Source organism: Pan paniscus, chromosome 9, assembly GCF_029289425.2.
Source record: "Pan paniscus chromosome 9, NHGRI_mPanPan1-v2.0_pri, whole genome shotgun sequence".
NCBI lineage: Eukaryota > Metazoa > Chordata > Mammalia > Primates > Hominidae > Pan > Pan paniscus.
In genome coordinates this window covers 128,457,725-128,478,037 of record NC_073258.2, presented here as the reverse complement: position 1 = coordinate 128,478,037, position 20,313 = coordinate 128,457,725, and the positions used below count along the sequence as shown (strand labels likewise).

At 40.7% G+C, this 20,313-nt stretch overlaps 1 long non-coding RNA gene across 1 annotated transcript; it reads left to right on the top strand.

Annotated features, from left to right (window-relative positions):
- The first annotated feature begins 14,288 nt into the window (after positions 1–14,288).
- On the top strand, positions 14,289–19,888 carry LOC129393299 (uncharacterized). Its single transcript, XR_008620128.2, has 3 exons — positions 14,289–14,524; positions 16,401–16,598; positions 19,587–19,888. It is a non-coding gene; the product is annotated as an uncharacterized LOC129393299 (long non-coding RNA).
- The last annotated feature ends 425 nt before the right edge of the window (positions 19,889–20,313 follow it).

Below are 20,313 nucleotides of genomic sequence, written 5' to 3'. Positions count from 1 at the left end.
CCAGCCAGATTTCAGAATTTAAATTCTAAACACAGAAATAAAAAGATGAAGGGAACATTACACATGCCAAAAAAAAAAAAAAAGCATGCAAAGATACCAGCTTATAAGGTCTTTGGGTCTTTGTATTGAGCAAAAGTGAGGATTTCAGTGCAGCTCAAATGTAAGTTGTGTTGAGAGAGAAGCTAGAGGTGCGATAAAGAGTTTTGAGGATAATAACTGGGAGAACAATGAGGATTTGGAAATAGGCAGATAACATTAACCTCTGAAAGTTATAATACGAAATAAATATGTAATGGATTAGAGCTGAGATGCAAATTCCATTTAAATAGACTGGCACTTTCCAAGATTAAGACTTTGACTATGACCTAATTAACTATATTAACATATTTTTTAAAAGTCAATCCAAATTTTTTTTTTCAGCAATAGAATCACACAGAGAAATGAATCGAAGCCAACAGCTGCATTCTCCATGCACCGCATCCCAGTGAACAGGGTGTGTTTTACTCCAAAACATTCATCAGAACATCAGAAGATGATGAGACGGTTGGTTGTATCATCAAATTAAGAAATTCAGTGGATTGCATTTTTCAGAGTAAATCCTTTTTTCCCCATGAAATTTTATGCATAAATTCAGTATACAATACAGAAGAAAAGACTATTTATATAAGGAAGGCTTGGAAGACCTAGATTCCAGGGAACTCAATTTCCCTTTATATCTATAGTAATAATATAATTAATATTTGAATAAGCTACATCTCTCTGTGGCAGTTCTTACTTCATCGAGGAATCTTCTGATTATTAATTTTCTTCTCAAATAGATTCGATTACAGGAAGGCGATGACCTGATCAGAAAACAGATTCTGTTCTTGGTGCCAGGGACGCATCTATGCAAAAACAGCTCATCTAATAGATTTCTCACGTAAATGAATATACTGGAATTCCCATTTGTTTATTGTCCCTTTTGAGCTGACTTGACTCAGTCATAATTGCACTTCTAATCCTTAAAAACATGACCCTCTCTAGGTCACTCTACCCCAGCTCCTCGGTATCTTCTTTAAAACAATGCTTTATGTGCCATGCTAAGAAGTTTAAATTGAATCTGTCGGCAATGGAGAGCCAACATTTATTTTTTTAACTACGGGATTTGCATGTCTATTTTAGTAAATATTTAGAAATGTCAAGTATGGATAGGACAAGGGTGGGGAACATTTCATCTTCTTTTCATCCCACCTAATTTCGCGTGACTAATCACTAGATAGTAATCTTCATGATAACTCGGTACCCACACAACTCCAAAGGCTGAGAATAGAGTAATGAACAAAAGAGACAAAGGTGGTTTATCCTCCTTGTCCTTACATTCTAGAGTGGGAGATAGACAATGTAAAACAAATAAAAAAAAATCAAACTGTCATACAGAGCACGGGTCAGCCACCTGCAACAAATCTGGCCTGTTACCTGCTTTGGGAAATACAGTTCTATTGGAGGAGAGCACATCCATTTGTTTAAATATTATCTATGGCTGTATTCATGCTGCCGTGGCAGAGCTGAATAGTTTTAAGAGAGGCTGTATGGTCTGCAAGCCTCAAACTTTTACTATTTGGTCCTTTCCTGAGAAAGTTTGCTGACCACTGGTAAACAGTATTTCAGTTTGTAGCAAATACAATAGAATAAAATAAAGCAGAGAAAGAAAATAGTGTGGGGAGATACTACTACAGTATTATATAATATAATAACTATAAGTAATAATATAATCTGAATGAATAAGTGGAGTGTTCGGAGACAGCCTTACTGAGAAGGTGTTAACTGAGCAAATACCACTTATCTTCCAAATCAATCCAGTTGACATATTTCATGGTTAATCTCTCGTGGATAATCTCTTCATGCAATGATAAATTGTCTATATTAGTGCCTTTTTATTTTGCACTTGTACAATTGCAATAACACTGTGGCTTAGCTGTTCAATATCTATTTCTCTCCCTAGTGACCCATTCCACACCATTCATCCAGATGAACCTTTTTAAATTATTTCACTCCCTGCCCAAAAAGCTTCTGCAACTTGGGCCGGGGGCGGTGGCTCACGCCTGTAATCCCAGCACTTTGGGAGGCCGAGACGGGTGGATCACTAGGTCAGGAGATCGAGACCATCCTGGCTAACACGGTGAAGCCTCGTCTCTACTAAAAATACAAAAAAATTAGCCGGGCGTGGTGGTGGGCGCCTGTAGTCCCAGCTACTCGGGGAGGCTGAGGCAGGAGAATGTCGTGAGCCCGGGAGGCGGAGCTTGCTGTGAGCTGAGATCGCACCACTGTACTCCAGCCTGGGCGACTGGGAGAGACTCCGTCTCAAAAAATAAATAAATCAATAAATGAAAATAAAACAAAAACAAAAAAACTTCTGCAACTTTCCATTAACTATAGGGTGACCATCAAACTCCTTAGCCAGGATTCAACATCTTTCTAGATCTTTCTCCTGGTAAGATTTTCAGGATTATTTATCTTTCTATCCCCTAAACCACAGTCAAACTGTACTCTTCATGGTCTCTGCTATTTTTTGAAGGTTTTCAGGTTGACTTTGATGCCTGAAATGCCCTTTCTTCCCACCCCTGCAGGACACGATGAGAAGTATCCCGCTAAGCAGAGGGCTGAAGGAGAGGAGCGAGGCATGTAGACACCTGGGCAAGGAAGAGTTCAGGCAAAAACCCAGCGGCAGGAGTGTGCTTGGTGTCTCTGAGCAGCGGGCTGGAGTGCCCCGGTGAAGGGAGATGAGAAGGCAAGGTGAGAAGTAAGGGAAGAGGCAGGGAAAAAATGGTGGGAGTATAGACTTTGACTCAGTGAGAAGGGAGCCACGGAAGGTGTTGAGGGGCTTCAAATGACTGAGATGTGATCAGAATTCCGTTTCAGCGTGCTGCAATAGGCTGTAAAGGACAGGCACAAAAGGGGGCAGTCAGGAGGATGTGAGAATAATGCAGGTGAATGCTGTTAGCATCGTAGGCCCAGGCGGTATAACTGTCGTAGAAAAACTGTTGGATCAGTCTGGATAGCTTTGAAAGCAGAGCCTACAGGAGTTTTTGGTGTGTGGATGTAGTTCACATAGAAAGAGTGGAATTAAGTAGCAGCCCAAAGTTTTGTCCCAAGCAAGCAGAACTATAGAGGTGACAGTCACCGAAGGGAGAGATAGTGAAGGAGGAAAGGGAGAGATTATTTTGGAGGGCAAGGCTGGGGGTGGGGAGCATATCAGAAATTTGGTTTCAGACACACCAAGTTACAAGCGCTGTTTATGTCTTTAAGGAAAAATATTTGAGTTGAAATTTGGATATATGAGTACTGAGATCCCAAGAAAATGTAGAGGTCAGAAAAATAAATATGTTCATGCCTACACATTCATGTTTCCATCATGGAGGTGTACAATTACAGTGTGTAGGAACAAACTACTTATAATTATCTGTGATTAGACTGTAGTTCAGTTTTACATAAAAACAAAAAAGTATTCTGTGCACAGTTTTAATATCTATTATATTTCCCTGGAATGCAACTATTAGGTAAATCAAGAAAATATCACCCTTAAGTTTGGTTCAGAAGTTCCAAAAAAAAGTACTATTCACCATTTTGGAAAGCTATATTGCTGACAGCAGTGTTTCCTGTAGTAATTGAATCACCTACGGCATATCTGAATTCTTTTGTTTTGGGGGCTATTGCTTTTAGACTGCTTCAATATATAGAAGAAAGCAACTCATTTTAAGCCACCCATGCCATATACCTGAGCATTTACATATTGTAATACTTATTGTTTTAGTATAAAAAATATTTAATTTTTAACTTTATAGTATAGCTAGTACATTATTATCAATTAATTTTCTTTTATTTCTATTTTATGTTATTTTCAAGACTTTCAGGTATTATAATTTTTCTTTACCACTGCTGTTTTCTGGAAAGTCTTCTCTCTCTGTCTACGCTGATATTATGGTAAAGCCTGCATATGTGCATGGGAATAGATACACTTCAAAATTGTTAAGGGGTCCTACAAAATATCTATAATAAAAAAGAGACCTTGGGTTTGACAGGGTTGAAATCCTTGCCTACCCTGAGCTCCCAGAGCCGCATATTCCAAATCCTCAGCGTACTTCAGGAAAAGCCTCTAGCCCTGCTCCCGGGAAACTCTCAAGGGACAGGGACAGATGATGAATGAGACACACAATTAATGAACCACACAATGGGCATTATCCGAACCATAAGGCTGGCTGGCCTTAGGGGTTTCTTTGCTTTTGCTCCATCGATTTCAGCTTTAAGTAAGTTTTAAAATGGCAAAATTAGCATTTCTACTACCTGTCTTCAAAAACATAAATAAAATGAAGTTTGCCTTTATCCTGTTCTCTGAGTTGAGCACAGTGCATTTTTTAGTTCTTTTCTTCAACAACTCACCACATTCTCAAGCCAGCCCTACTCTGGAATAGCATTGATGGTATTATTTTCCTTTGTCACCAATTATAATTCACCAGCAGATATTATAGGCCTCCTCGTTTGTTTAATCTGGCACTGCTAATTTGATAACATGTTCTCCAGGCTTCACCTCTTCTTACAGTGTCATATTTGGGTATTATATTCCTCCTATTTATGTGCTGAATGTTCTTTCCCTGACAAACAATTCATAGTGAAAGATTTGAAGTATATTCAGAACGTACTTGCTTAAGCAAGGCTTAGAAAGCTCTCAAATCCTTTTTAGTCATTTGAGGTAACATTGCTCGTTTAGAAAATCTGAGGCTCAAGAAAGAGGGTTAACCCAGGGCCAGGAAGATTTGAAAGGAAATGAAACAAGCATATAGACCATTCACACCGAGGCAACAGAAACATGAAGGCTTAACCACCAGGTGGCCGCGGGAACAGGAGAGCATATTCAAAATGAATAGCCATAGGAGACCCAGTCAACTCAGATCCCAGAGCTCAGCATAGACTCTCTACCTATAATCGGTTAAAGGTTTTGAAACACTTATTTTGAGGCTTAAAATATAAATTTAGAAATCTAGCCATCCAATTCACCAGCATAAGAAAGAAATCTTTTAGAAGTCAAAAAAGTACAAAGCACAAGCATGCATGCATTGTGTGTGTGTGTGTGTGCCTGTGCATGTTGGTGTTACAGGGATTACAAGAATTGTGCTTTCTATTATGTCAAACTGATAACATATTCTTTTTCTTTACCTTTTTTTTTTTTTTTTTTTCGGGACGGAGTCTCGCTCTGTCACCTAGGCTGGACTGTAGCAGCGCAATGTCGTCTCACTGCAAACTCCGCCTCCCAGATTCAACTGATTCTCCTGCCTCAGCCTCCTGAGTAGCTAGGATTACAGTGAATGCCACCACACCCAGCTAATTTTGTATTTTCAGTAGAGACGAGGTTTCACCGTGTTGGCCAGGCTGGTCTCAAACTCCTGACCTCAAGTGATCCACTTGCCTCGGCCTTCCAAAGTATTGGGATTACAGGCGTGAGCCACCATGCCCGGCCCTGACATCATGTTTTATTATTTTTTTCAAATCATTTCTTCTATGCAGGAGTTGATAGGCTATTATGTCTTGCATCAGGACCTTTGCATGTGCTATTTCTTCTATCTGGAAATAAGTGACACTCATTATTAAAATGGATAATTCCTACTCATTATTCTGGTCTTAACTAACCATAAATTTCTCAGAAAGACCTTTTCAATATCCCAAATCTAAAACATAGTGCCCATTACATGCTAATTTTTATTTTCCTTTAGCATTCTTATAGCAATGTTTGATGCTTTATGTATTTCATCATTTGTTAAATGTCAATTTCTCCTACAAAGCTCTATATTTCATTAGGGGCAGGGATCTTTTCTGCTTAGTTTTCCTACCTCCCTGTTACCTAGTAATATCTAGAAAAGAGTTATTGTGAATAGATAAATGTAGGATGTCTAGAGAAATTCGAAATGAAAAATTGGGAATACATATAAAGTTATATTTTAGAGATAATTCTTTAAATTCACAAATTTCCTCTTGCAAACGTATTCCTGAATACATTCAAGTTTAAATACAATAAAAGAGTGATAATGTGATGGTATAGTTAGTCTTTTGTTTCTTTGCTTTACTTCAGCTGTGGACATTAGTTCCTTTGTTTTGTAACCTAGCAGACCAATCGTATTACTTATTAGCAACTTTCTAAACAGTGATATACAGTTGGGTAGGGTGAGGACAGAATTAACTACCAAAGTAGAATTATAGAGAAATTTTGATAAATTCCAGCAACTCTTATTCTAGATAACATGAAACATTTAATGAACAAACGACTCACATTAAATATCTTAATATTTATACATGTAAGAAACCATCTTTGTCAACAAGTCTTAACTGATATTGAGATAGTTATTTTCCTTGGAATGGCTTTTTAGTTGTTAAGTGAAGAAAACTGTAAGAAAGAAATCATCTCCCAGAAACTCATTACTATATGTGGACCTTAACTAACATGGATTCAATTTACATTTCCATTATTTCTTTGCCTGGGACTGTGCATCAACTTTCAGTCCTTCAGTTCTTGAAATGGTGAAACTAGGAGAATGCTGAGTTAATGCAAACCTTCTCCACTTCATAACACAAGCTGCTCAGACTGCTAGAGAGAAATATCATACATCTGGGTAATTGTCAACACAACACAACTACATCAGCTCGCAGTCCATCTCTTAAGATGCCCCCTAATTATCCTCTTCTCTCATCCCTATAGCAGCTTTTCCAAGCCTTCACCACTCTCCCTAATCACACAGTATTGATCAGGGTTACTTGTTGAGGAAAACAGAAAACACTACCTGATTGTAGTAGACAAGTCTTTGTTAAGTCTAGAAATAGTTTATGGAATTATTAGGAGGGCTGAAGAACAGATTTTAGGCTAAGGTTCTAGAAATAACTCCCAGAGCCACACCATTGACCTAGTCCACCAAAGGAGTCCACAAAACAAAGGAGCTTTGCCTCTTCCATGCCCAGGGAGCTTTCACATCAGAAATACACAACCTCAGCTGTGCTGCTGTCTTCTGTGTGGGCAAGACATATTCTTCGTGTTCTGCCTCCTTCTCCTCAGAACTCTGCTCTGAATCAGCTTTTCACAGTATATCACATTGAGGAAACTAAAATACATGTCTAGTCTTTAACAATAAGGGAAACTAGGAGATATAGCTTTGGGGGAGAATTCCACATTGGTAAAACAGGATTTGCACTATGAAAAGCTATCAAAATGTGACAAGGACATTCAATATGCCATCATTACTGCCCACTTCACAAATGTCCTCTTAATTGCTGAGAGGAAATCACACTTCCCAGAGTCCCCTTTCCCATAGCCGCTCGGTATCTGCCAATGAGAGATATTCAGGTGGGATTTTCCAGGTGGAGGGGGAGAAAAAGCCATTTTTCTCTGGAGGCAATGGTAGCCAGGTATGTAGGTGGTAGTCAGATGTGTAGGTAGATAAAGAGTTTGTGGCAGTTTAAGAACAACTCACCTGCTTATGCAGACCAAGATACTTAGTCAGATCTTTCTAAAGGCTTTTGAGATTTCTCACAGTTTTCATAAGAATCTTTTAGGAGTCTCTTGTTTATAATTGAAGGCTGAGATTTTTAATGTTGGCCACTTGACCTTCGTTCTCTCAGCATATGTAATATTTGTAGAAACCACCAGTTCCCTGAAGTAAAATCCCTCATTCTTGCATTTGAATAAAGATGCCTTCTGTTTTCCTGACTAAACTTGATACATTCACATTCCACCATTTTCCCCCATAATTTCAACAATGCACAACAAATAATCTCACTTCCCACTTTTTAGAAAAGAAAACAAAAGTATATGGAAAAAAAAATACTGACTTCCTATTCATTATCATATCTGCATTTCTATGTCATGACAGTTCTTTTCATTCTATCGCAAAAGATGAACTGTTTATTTCCTTATTGAAGGTTAATTCTTCAATTATTCTGTAATTTTTCAGTCTCTCTGTCCTCTGTATCTTTATCATTTGTCCTTCTGCTTGGAATGTCCTATGTCTCCTTCTTTAGTGCTTTTTTATCATACGATTATGTAAAATTATCTCCCACATTAAATCCAAATGGACAGGAAAGACATCTCACTCACCAGGACGGTAAAATCATGCTTTGGAAATGCCTTAAAAATATTAGTGTTGTAAAACAAACTAGCTTTACTTCCTGCTCATGTGGGCTATGTGTCTATTGTCAGTGGTCACAGAGCTTTGCTCATTCTGGTCCTTCAGAGACTTAGGATGACCAAGGCTCCACCATGTTAACACAGTGCTTCAGGGTTCAGTGCTCAGACAAACAGAATATGGAGAAGTAACATATGTCACTTCCTTTTTAAATTTATGACTACGGAAGTCATATGGCTATGTCTAAACTTAGGGATCGAACAGGACAATGTAGTTGTGGGCCCAAAATAAATCAGGTTCTCAAAATGTTAATGAGCACTATGAAACGCTACCACAGACACATATGCCCTTGCTCAACAGACGTAGGTCTCTCCCACAGTTCAGCCAAACTTGTGCCATTGGTGGTCTGCATTTTACCACCTGCATTTCCTTTTATCCCATTTCCTTTCCAGTAAACTACTGACTACTTTTTTTTTCCTAGAAACAGAATTGGCAATCATTTCCTTTGAGGATTGTTAAATTATCCAATGATGCTTTTGAGAAACCTGATGCAGTTCTAATTTTTTATCTGTCGTATATGGGTTTTTATTGTCCTGTTCAATGTTTAAGTTATTGTCTTTATTCCTAGGGTTCTAAAATTTTGTGATATGAATTTTTCTTTGTTTCTGATGTGGGTCTTTCTTATTTGCTGTGTGGAGTATTTGCTTCTTCAAGTTGGGTTTTCACAAATTATTTAATAATTTTCTTCTCTCCGTGTTCTCAGTTCTCTGATTTTCTGGAATTCCTATTAGTCTTAGACTGATGTTTTCATACTTTTTTCCCTTTTATATCTTCAATTCTCCTTTTCTGAGACGGTTACTTTTATCTTTTAACACTTCTGTGTTGATTTAATGTCTTTTATAATATTCTCCATTTCCAAGATAATTTATTCCATTCATGCTCCTTTTAGAGCATTTGTTATGATTACATGGTTACATGTCTTCTTTTACTTTTCTGAGTAGATCCAAGGGTGCATTAATGATTCTAGTGAAATTTTCTTTTGTTCTTAACACACTCTTTCCTCGCATTTTCCTATTCTTTTCATTTCCTTTGATTTTTGACCATTGTATTAGAAGCTTTCTTTAAAATATCATTTTAATCTTGGTTGTCAGTTCACTTAAGAGATAAATGTTAAAATGCCTTTAGGAAGCTTTGTGTGCTGAGGCAGCTCTTGATAAGAGGTAGACTTCATTGTGGGGATGTGTGAACAGGAACCTTAGAATTTTGTTAGGAAAGCCCCTTACTCTAAGTAACTATTTGCCTTTTCTCTTCCCATCATCATTTTACCCAGAAGGAAGTACCTAGATACCATGACTTGCTGGTACAAGTCTATCTGTCAGTGTTCTAGGAGTCTATTTGAGTTATCTATTGCTGCATAACAAATTAGCCCAAAACAGTGGGTTCGAATAACATTTGTTATCTCACAGTTTCTGTGACCAAGAATTTGGATATACCTTAGCTGGGACTTCTGGCTCTGAATCTTTCATAAGTAGGGATGAATAATCATCCCAGTTTTCCCAGGACTCTACCAGTTTTAGCCTCACAAGTCCTAGGTCCTGCAAAATCCCTCAATCTGGGGCAAACCAGGACACACAGTCGCCCTACAAGGCTGCGGTTATCATAGAGCTCTATTAAGGGTCTCTTCCTACGTCACTTATATAGTGGTGGGCAGGATACAGGTCCATGCAGGCAAGTGGACAAATGTCTTCCTTATTTTCTTTCTCTGAGGACCTCTTCATAGAGCTTGTTTTGTCAGACCCAGTAAACAAGAAGTCAAAAGAAATACCAGCAAGAGTGCTAGCAAGACAGACATCATAGCCTTGTCAATCATTGGGGTGACATCCTATCTCTTTACCATATTCCATTAAGGAGAAAACAAGTCCCCAGGTTCAGGCCACACTCAAGGGTGGGAATTCCAAAAGGATGCAAGCACTCGAAAGTGGGGAATAGTGAGTGTGTGTTGGAAGCTGCCCAGCACAGAGTCCAAGAAGGGAATGGGCTGGATGAGGAGGGGATTTAAGGCAGATTGGGACTGAGTTCACATGATTTCAAAATTGCCCCTCACTATGTGCAGCATCCCCAAAACAACACTCTTTCCAATTCCGCTCCTCCAGAGAGTTAATTACCTGTATTCTATGGAGGTCAGGAAGATGGTGTTATCCTTTGTGTGGGGTGGTGGATGAGAAGTATTTAATGAAATGCATCTTATGAAGATTTTCAACCAATCCTCCTATTCATAGTCCCACCAGAGGCCCTGTCCTCTGATGGGCCACATCCTTCAACTCTTGAGCCTTTCCAGTGTTTGGAAACACAAACTGGTCTACTTATTACCATCACCTAACTTCCTTCCCCTGTAACCACTGAGCTTTTGGCTTTCCCCTCTAAGCTTAGTCATTTTTCACTGATAAAACTGTTTTCTGTCTGCTTACATGTAACCCCTTTTCTTGCTAACATTTCCTATATTGTTAAATCTTCTAACTTTTTACTTTTTACACTCTTTTAATTTCAAAATAGTGATGTTTCAAAGGGAGGTAGGATAAACAAATGTATTCAATCCACCAGGTTAAATAAGAATCCTATTATTTCATTAAAATCTATAATCCACTCTCTTTTCAACTCTCACTGTCATAGTTTTATTTATGCATCTCCAGTGCCTGGTCTAGTCACTAACACAGAGTAGGTACTTTAAGAATTAGATGAAACCAAAGTAATGTGACTTGCTTGGGCATGATGTGACCTAAAATAATTGAGAAGAAATCTTGACATAAAAAGACACAAGCAAGGAAACCAAAATACGTCATCTACTTATTGTTCTCAAGTGTTAAGAAGAAAAATAAACAGAACATGGGGAAACTTGCTTAACACTAGACCCATGAAGCCAGGGATTTTTGTTTTATTCACAGTTGTATCCCCAGTATCTAGTACAGTGACTGTCGTATAGTAGATGCTGAATGCCGAATAAATGTTTGCTTCCTGCATGGATATAGTAGTGACAGTAAGTATACTGTAAAATCAAAACACTTGGATGTGAAGTGACAACAGCTGATTACTTCAAGCAAGGTTGACACCCCACTGAGATCCATGTCTTTAGCTCTAAAACTAGACAATAATGTTTACCCAATAGATATTGCTTTGACATTCTGGGACAATGTATGCCATTGCACCTGGTCAAATTCTCCCATCTAGTATTTTCTTAAAATATATATTTGTTTTTCTATTCCAGTGAACAAACATCACATTCAGAAAAAAAGTATTACCATTTCATAGTCTGTTACTAAATAAATCGTCCAGATCCCTCAGATTATGTGTTATTTTAAAGTCAGATATGGATAGCACACCTTTTCTTTCTCTAAGGATCGTACATGTATGTGTATAAGGAGAGAGAGTCAGCATTTGGAAGGAGTTTGGTGGTTATCCTGACCTGCCATGTGGTAGTGAGGGAGTCTCTCATGCTGGCTAAGGTACTGTGGAGAAATTTATCCTTTCCCAGTAAAAAAATGTGATTTTTTTTTCCTGTTATCAGGGCCAACTGTCTCTTCTTACTCATTTAAGAGACTTGATATTCCCTTTACCTAAGACTCTGATGCAGGTCCCCCCCTCCCCACCCTCCCCACTGCATCCATACTGACCACTTGCTGACCTTAGCAGTATAAGTCAAAGTTGGACCTAATAAAAGCTGGCAGATACCTAAACTCTTAATTGAATCTCTAGGTCTTTATTGACTTTTCCCTCCTCATCCCTCCTCCTTTCTTCTTTCTATCCCTCTTATTTTAGAAAGAGGTTTTTCATTACTGAATAGAAAATATTTAGGTGTCTGACATCTCCAGAGTGGTAGTGATTGCATTGTGCATTAACTTGAAAGTTCATCCCCAGCTTAATAGGCCTAAAGAGGAATGGATGCACATTGGCTAACCCAAGAGATGGGATTGCTACCTAAATAACTAATTCATCTTCACAGCAGATGGATGTCAAGGATATTCGAGAGAAGATACACCCAAGGTCATGCCAATTAGTTGTGGAGTGAAGCCTGACTAGAAGTTAATTTAAGATATAAACAGCCTCATTTCCCAAACCTAGGCCCATAATGAACACCTTACATAGCTGAAAGGCTTTGGAAAGATCTTCTAGGGCATGTGCTAACTTGGGGATGAATTCTTCATAAAATAATACATCCATTTGGAGGCATTATCAGCACAGAGGGAAATTATGGACTTGGCAATTTCTCCTTAACTGTTTCACAGCTGATTTTCCTTCTTCACTTGCCTTGTTGGACTCAATGTAATAAGCAGATATTGATTATTCATAATGCTTAAAAATGAAACTATAGATAAAGAACATTAAGAGTTCATTATATATTTGGTCCCAAATTGGGATGGTGCTATGCTTTAGAGAAAGTTGTGTGTACTACCTCTTCAACAACCTTTTAACATTGAATACCAATATTCAAAGTTCATGTAGATGAAGAACCTGCACAGACAGATTCTCATCTTACATGAGGGAGCTGCACAGATCTTTATCCCATACTTTCTTGCTCCTGAAAACCGCTAATTCTACTTTGTCAGATAATGAGTTGCCAATTATTAAAGGTGACTAGTGATATATGTAAGACAGCAGGGTATGTGATTGCCTATTTAAAACTTTCCTTTGCTTTTGTGGTTCAAAAAGGCTACTGAGATTGTCTGGTGATGCCACTCAGTAGCTTTACTTACTGTCAAGATTGGGTGCATCTCCAGTTTCTCAGCAGCCAAGATTATGCCAGGTGGAGGAGAATTTTCTACACCAGGTTTAACGTCTTGAGTGCTCTTGATTTCTTTGGTGTCATCAGAGATCAAATGGGAAAATCTGCTCCATGGAAAAGTTCAAAAAAATCAGAACAAGCCAGAGGAACTCTTTACAGCCCTAAAGTATGAAAAGTTTGTCAGAAGGCAACCTCAGCAAGAACCTTTGTTATTTCCACCTTTCACAGATGGATGGCCCCCTGCTGTGTCTGCAGCCCAGCTTGTGCTTAGGTTTTTCCATTTTGCTGAGACCTCTGTTAAGCTAATTTGATATTTTAAAACTCTGTTGCCACCATTCTTATTTAATAAGGAACTAATCAGTTCTGTATTCTGTTGTGCCCTGCTATTGCTGGCAAAGCTAAAACAGGACATTTTGATTAATTTTTGTGTGTGTTGAGCAATATGTTCTGAAAACTTCTAATATATTGACTGTAGAATATTCAAATGCACATTCTGAGTCTGATGTTATGATTTGTGGCAGGTGTTCAGTTATGGAGACAATACACTTCCAGGACGAAAATGTCATCAGTGTATAACATGCATGTACAGACATTTACAAAGCACAGAGCATGGGTATCCAGAGCAAAGGACAGTGAAAACATTTTCCTGAATAAATGTCTCAACAGTGAAACATGCTATGGAGTTTTAGGAGATTTTCCCGAAGGGAAACAACTGCAAAATGCATTGATATTCTCCTTATAGACATAATCATTCCTCATCTTCTCTACAAAATTCTATCACTTTAGAGGCAACCAACACATTATATTCTCTATATGGATGCCCTATCATGATTTTGTTATATTCTCATTTTTAGAAGACCCAAAATAACAGGAAAAACTGTATACTTGATGAGTGTGGTCATTATAATCATATTGCAAGCAATCATTAGTTTTAAGTTTAAGTTTTAGCCATGATTCCCTTAAACATCCAATTGCATTGTTATCTTTAAACCCGTTCTAGTTTATGAAAATATAGTACACATTCAAATGTTCTAAACACCTGCATTGCATGGAATAAGGTTAGTGTCAGGCCTCTGAGCCCAAGCTAAGCCATCATATCCCCTGTGACCTGCAAGTACACGTCCAGATGGCCAGTTCCTGCCTTAACTGATGACATTCCACCACAAAAGTGTAAATGGCCTGTTCCTGCCTTAACTGATGACATTATCTTGTGAAATTCCTTCTCCTGGCTCATCCTGGCTCAAAAGCTCCCCTACTGAGCACCTTGTGACCCCCATTCCTGCCCGCCAGAGAACCCCCCTTTTTCCTTTACCTACCAAAATCCTATAAAATGGCCCCACCCCATCTCCCTTCGCTGACTCTCTTTTCGGACTCAGCCCGCCTGCACCCAGGTGAAATAAACAGCTTTATTGCTCACACAAAGCCTGATTGGCGGTCTCTTCACACAGACATGAGTGAAATTTGGTGCCGTGACTCGGATCAGAAGACTTCCCTTAAGAGATCAATCCCCTGTCCTCCTGTGCTTTGCTCCATGAGAAAGATCCACCTATGACCTCAAGTCCTCAGACCAACCAGCCCAAGAAACATCTCACCAATTTCAAATCCGGTAAGCCGCCTCTTTTTACTCTCTTCTCCAACCTCCCTCACTATCCCTCAACCTCTTTCTCTTTTCAATCTTGGTGCCACACTTCAATCTCTCCCTTCTCTTAATTTCAATTCCTTTCATTTTCTAGTGAGGACAAAGGAGACACGTTTTATCCATGGACCCAAAACTCCGGCGCCAGTCACAGACTAAGGAAGGCAGCCTTCCCTTGGTGTTTAATCACTGCAAGGACACCTCTCTGATTATTCACCCAGGTTTCAGAGGTGTCAGACCATGCAAGGACGCTTGCCTTGGTCCTTCACCCTTAGTGGCAAGTCCTGCTTTTCTGGAGGAGAGGCAAGAACCCCAATCCCTTCTCTCCGTGTCTCTACCCCTTCTTCGCTTTTCTAGAAGAGAGGCAAGAACCCCTCAACCCCTTCTCCTTCACCCTTAGCAGCAAGTCCCGCTTTTCTAGAGGAAAGGCAAGAATCCCTCAAGCCCTTCTCCTTCACCCTTAGTGGCAAGTCCCGCTTTTCTAAAAGGCAAGAACCCCCAATCCCTTATTTCCGTGCCTGACCTCTTATCTCTGCACCCCGATCCCTTATTTCTGCGCCCCGATCTCTTATCTCTGTGCCCCGACCCCTTATTTCCGCGCCCGGACCTCTTATCTCTGCGGCCCAAACCCTTATTTCCATGCCCCGACCCCTTCTCTGCTTTTCTGGAAGGCAAGAACCCCCCACCCCTTCTCCGTGTCTCTACTCTCTTTTCTCTGGGCTTGCCTCCTTCACTATGGGCAAGCTTCCACCTTCCATTCCTCCTCCTTCTCCCTTAGCCTGTGTTCTTAAGAACTTAAAACCTCTTCAACTCTCACCTGACCTAAAATCTAAGCGTCTTATTTTCTTCTGCAATGCCGCTTGACCCCAATACAAACTTGACAGTAGTTCCAAATAGCTGGAAAACGGCACTTTCAATTTTTCCATCCTACAAGATCTAAATAATTCTTGTCATAAAATAGGCAAACGGTCTGAGGTGCCAGATGTCCAGACATTCTTTTACACATTGGTCACTCCCTAGTCTCTGTTCCCAATGCAACTTGTCCCAAATCTTCCTTCTTTCCCTCCCACCTGTCCCCTCAGTCCCAACCCCAAGCATCGCTGTCTTTCTAATCTTCCTTTTCTACAGACCCATCTGACCTCTCCCATCCTCCCCAGGCAGAGCTAGATCCCAATTCTTCCTCAGCTTCTCCTCCTCCACCCTAGAATCCTTTTATCACCTCCCCTCCTCACACCCAGTCCAGCTTACAGTTTCGTTCCCTGACTAGCCCTCCCCCACCTGCCCAGCAATTTACTCTTAAAAAGGTGGCTGGAGCTAAAGGCATAGTCATGGTTAATGCTCCTTTTTCTTTATCCCAAATCAGATAGCGTTTAGGCTCTTTTTCATCAAATATAAAAATCCAACCCAGTTCATGGCTCGTTTAGCAGCAACCCTGAGACGCTTTACAACCCTAGACCCTAAAAGGTCAAAAGGCCGTCTTATTCTCAATATACATTTTATTACCCAATCTGCTCCCGACATTAAATAAAACTCCAAAAATTAAATTCCGGCCTTCAAACCCCACAACAGGACTTAATTAACCTCGCCTTCAAAGTGTACAATAATAGAGTAGAGGAAGCCAAGTAGCAACATATTTCTGAGTTGCAATTTCTTGCCTCCACTGTGAGACAAATCCCAGCCACATCTCCAGCACACAAGAACTTCCAAACGCCTAAACCGCAGTGACCAGGCGTTCCTCCAGAACTGCCTCCCCCAGGAGCTTGCTACAAGTGCCAGAAATCTGGCCACCAGGCCAAGGAATGCCCACAGCCCAGGATTCCCCCTAAGCCATGTCCCATCTGTGCAGGACCCCACTGGAAATCGGACTGTTCAACTCACCTGGCAGCCACTCCCAGAGCCCGTAGAACTCTGGCCCAAGGCTCTCTGACTGACTCCTTCCCAGATCTTCTCGGCTTAGCAGCTGAAGACTGATGCTGCCTGATTGCCTCGGAAGCCCCATAGACCATCATGGACGCTGAGCTTTAGGTAACTCTCACAGTGGAGGGTAAGTCTGTCCCCTTCTTAATCAATACGGCAGCTACCCACTCCACATTACCTTCTTTTCAAAGGCCTGTTTCCTTGCCTCCATAACTGTTGTGGGTATTGACAGCCAGGCTTCTAAACCTTTTAAAACTCCCCAACTCTGGTGCCAAATTAGACAATACTCTTTTAAGCACTCCTTTTTAGTTATCCCCACCTGCCCAGTTCCCTTATTAGGCTGAGACACTTTAACTAAATTATCTGCTTCCCTGACTATTCCTGGACTACAGCTACATCTCACTGCCACCCTTCCTGCCAATCCAAAGCTTCCTTTGCCTCCTCCTCTTGTATCCCCCCACCTTAACCCACAAGTATAAGATACCTCTACTCCCTCCTTTGTGACCAATCATGCACCCTTTACCATCTCATTAAAATCTATTCACCCTTACCCCACTCAATGCCAATATCCCATCCCACAGCATGCTTTGAAAGGATTAAAGCCTGTTATCACTCGCCTGCTACAGCATGGCCTTTGAAAGCCTATAAACTCTCCTTACAATTCCATTTTACCTGTCCTAAAGCCAGACAAGCCTTACAAGTTAGTTCAGGATCTATGCCTTATCAACCAAATTGTTTTGCCTATCCACCCCATGGTGCCAAACCCATATACTCTCCTATCCTCAATACCTCCCTCCACAATCCATTATTCTGTTCTGGATCTCAAACATGCTTTCTTTACTATTCTTTTGCACGCTTCAATCCAGCCTGTCTTCCCTTTCACTTGGACTGACCCTGACACCCATCAGGCTCAGCAAATTACCTGGGCTGTACTGCCACAAAACTTCACAGACAGCCTCCATTACTTCAGTCAAGCCCAAATTTCTTATCTGTTACCTATCTCAGCATAATTCTCATAAAAACACACGTGCTCTCCCTGCCAATCATGTCTGACTAATCTCTCAAACCCCAACCCCTTCTACAAAACAACAACTCCTTTCCTTCCTGGGCATGGTTGGATACTTTCACATTTGGATACCTGGTTTCGCCATCCTAACAAAACCATTATATAAACTCACAAAAGGAAACCTAGCTGACCACATAGATCCTAAATCCTTTCCCCACTCCTTTTTCCGTTCCTTGAAGACAGCTTTAGAGACTGCCCCCATCCCAGCTCTCCCTGACTCATCCCAACCCTTTTCATTACACACAGCTGAAGTGAAGGGTTGTGCTGTCGGAATTCTTACACAAGAACCGGGATTGTGTCCTGTAGCCTTTTTGTCCAAACAACTTGACCTTACTGTTTTAGGCTGGCCATCATATCTCCGTGCAGCGGCTGCTGCCACCCTAATACTTTTAGAGGCCCTTAAAATCACAAACTATGCTCAACTCACTCTCTACAGCTCTCATAATTTCCAAAATCTGTTTTCTTCCTCACACCTGACGCATATACTTTCTGCTCCCCGGCTCCTTCAGCTGTACTCACTCTTCGTTGAGTCTCCCACAATTACCATTGTTCCTGGCCCGGACTTCAATCCAGCCTCCCACATTATTCCTGATACCACACCTGACCCTCATGACTGCATCTCTCTGATCCACCTGACGTTCACCCCATTTCCCCACATTCCCTTCTTCCCTGTTTCTCACTCTGATCACACTTGGTTTATTGATGGCAGTTCCACCAGGCCTAATCGCCACACACCAGCAAAGAAAGGCTATGCTATAGTACAAGCCACTAGCCCGACCTCTTAGAACCTCTCATTTCCTTTCCATCATGGAAATCTATCCTCAAGGAAATAACTTCTCAGTGTTCCATCTGCTATTCTGCTACTCCTCAGGGATTATTCAGGCCCCCTCCCTTCCCTACACATCAAGCTCACGGATTTGCCCCACCCAGGACTGGCAAATTGACTTTACTCAACATGCTCCGAGTCAGGAAACTAAAATACCTCTTGGTCTAGGTAGACACTTTCACTGGATAGGTAGAGGCCTTTCCCACAAGGTCTGAGAAGGCCACCATGGTCATTTCTCCCCTTCTATCAGACATAATTCCTCGGTTTTGCCTTCCCACCTCTATACAGTCCGAGAGCAGACCAGCCTTTATTAGTCAAATCAGCCAAGCATTTTTCAGGCTGTTAGTATTCAGTGAAACCTTTATATCCCTTACAGTCCTCAGTCTTCAGGAAAGGTAGAACAGACTAATGGTCTTTTAAAAACACACCTCACCAAGCTCAGCCACCAACTTAAAAAGGACTGGACAATACTTTTACCACTTTCCCTTCTCAGAATTCAGGCTTGTCCTCGGAATGCTACAAGGTACAGCCCATTTGAGCTCCTTTTTATTAGGCCCCAGTCTCATTCCAGACACCAGACCAACTTGGACTGTGCCCCAAAAAACTTGTCATCCCTACTATCTTCTGTCTAGTCATACTCCTATTCACCATTCTCAACTATTCATACATGCCCTGCTCTTGTTTACATTGCCAGTTTACACTGTTTCTCCAAGCCATCACAGCTGATATCTCCTGGTGCTATCCCCAAACCCCCACTCTTAACTCTCAAAGTAAATAATCTTTGCTGGCAAGGCTATGCTGAACCTCCTTAGGCACTCTCTAATTAGATGTCCTAGGTACTCCCAATTCTTAGTCCTTTAACACCTGTTTTTCTCCTTCTCTTATTCCGTTTAGTTTTTCAATTCATACAAAACTGTATCCAGGCCATCACCAGTAATTCTAAATGACAAATATTTCTTCTAAAAACCCCACAATATCACCCCTTACCACAAAATCTTCCTTCAGCTTAATCTCTCCCACTCTAGGTTCCCACGCCGCCCCTAATCCTGCCCTAAGCAGCCATGAGAAACATCGCCCATTATCTTTCCATACCACCCCAAAAAAATTTTCAATGTCCCAACACTTTACCACTATTTCATTTTATTTTTCTTATTAATATAAGAAGACAGGAATATCAGGCCTCTGAGCCCAAGCTAAGCCATCATATCCCCTGTGACCTGCAGGTACACATCCAGATGGCGGGTTCCTGCCTTAACTGATGACATTCCACCAGGAAAGAAGTGTAAATGGCCTGTTCCTGCCTTAACTGATGACATTATCTTGTGAAATTCCTTCTCCTGGCTCATCCTGGCTCAAAAGCTCCCCTACTGAGCACCTTGTAACCCTCACTCCTGCCTGCCAGAGAACAACCCCCCTTTTTCCTTTACCTACCCAAACCCTATAAAACGGCCCCACCCCTATCTCCCTTCACTGACTCTCTTTTCGGACTCAGCCCGCCTGCACCCAGGTGAAATAAACAGCTATATTGCTCACACAAAGCCTGTTTGGTGGTCTCTTCACACGGACGCGAGTGAAAGCAACTTAGTAGATTAGATGATATAATAATAATAATGTCTAACGTTTATTAAACACTTATACATAGAAGCCTCTCCTGCAATGTTTTGAAATCATGGATCACTTATTGGTTTACTCAAAATATCTTTCCATCTCCCTACTGAGTGACACTGAGTTTACCCTTTATGGAGGTAAAAACACTTGTGATAATACCTCATATTAAATAGAGAAACACAAATCTTTGCTTGAGTCACCCTTGGCCGAAGAAAGGCAATTGTTAGAAACTATCTCACTCTCTCAGCTTCAGTGAACAGGAGACACTGAAACTTGCAAGAGACACATATCAGGTAGTCAGAGAGCTTAGGCCATTGGAGACTTCAGAAGGATACTCTGAAG